This window comes from Myotis myotis, unplaced genomic scaffold, assembly GCF_014108235.1.
Source record: "Myotis myotis isolate mMyoMyo1 unplaced genomic scaffold, mMyoMyo1.p scaffold_m19_p_17, whole genome shotgun sequence".
NCBI lineage: Eukaryota > Metazoa > Chordata > Mammalia > Chiroptera > Vespertilionidae > Myotis > Myotis myotis.
The window spans coordinates 24239551-24240763 of NW_023416321.1; positions in this window are offsets into that span (position 1 = coordinate 24239551).

A 1213-nucleotide genomic window follows, 5' to 3' on the forward strand; every position below is an offset into this window, starting at 1 on the left:
CTTTCCAAACTTTTTTCTGTATATGAATACAAAGACCAAGGAGCTAAATCTCCCACTGTTCTCATATGCCTGCTGCCTATCAACTAAAGCTATCGTCACAGACTTCGGTAAAATGGAAAAAGATAAAATAAAATCTTTGTGTGAATTAGGCAGTAGGGTCTGGCGCCTACTAAAAAGGTTCCTGACTAGCACCTCAGTGTTTCAGCACCTTTAGCATGATAAATTTCAATCAGTCAACAATAAAGTGAGTGTTTCAACTTGACTTGTGTCTTGATTGTTTTTACAATTGGTGATTATTAGAAACCTCAGTCATTATGATTTTTAATCATAATAATAAAGTTCAAAAGAGAATGTACTCTTTTTTAAAGAATCTGACTTTTTCAGAAAATGTGTACTGGCTTTCTAATTTTTAAATTTGCACTTGAATAGAGATTTTTAAAATTCCACTAAGAATAAGGACAATTCTTTTTTTAAAAAATATTTTTTATTGATTTCAGAGAGGAAGGGAGAGAAAGAGATAGAAACATCAGTGATGATGAGAGAATCATTGATTGGCTGCCTCCTGCATGCCCCCCACTAAGGATGGAGCCTGAAACCTGGGCATGTGCCCTGACTGAGAATTGAACTGTGACCTCCTGGTTCATAGGTTGACGCTCAACCACTGAGACATGCCAGCCAGGCAAGGATAAGGACAATTCTTGGCCATGTTTTTAGAAACCTAGTTTTTTGGAAGAGGATGTATGGTCTTCAGTAACTGTAACCCATCCAAATGTGAAAGTAGATCCCGAGGGATGACTTGTGAGACTGGGTGGTAGATGTCAGGGAGGTGGGCGGTTCACCACCACAGTGAGGGCATCTCTGTGAAGGTTGTGGTATGTCAACCCCTGAGAGATAACTCCAAAACTTTAAAGCCAAAGAATAATTTATATTGCTTGTCAATTTTGGTGACATAAATACAGTATATTAGTGAACTAAATCACGTAGAGCTGTTTGGTTTGATTCGGAGTATCTCAGCGTACCCAGGCTCATGATACATATTATCATCATTCCAAGATCTTGGAGTTTCCTTAAAAGAGGGCAACCACATTTATATTTTTTTCTTCTTTCAACTAAGTGTATGTCTGAACTCTTAGGCTTGATTTTCTTAATTCCTTTGTAAGATTCAAGTAGGAATAAGTTAGGCAAAGCCCATTAGTAGCTTCCTTTTTGTTTA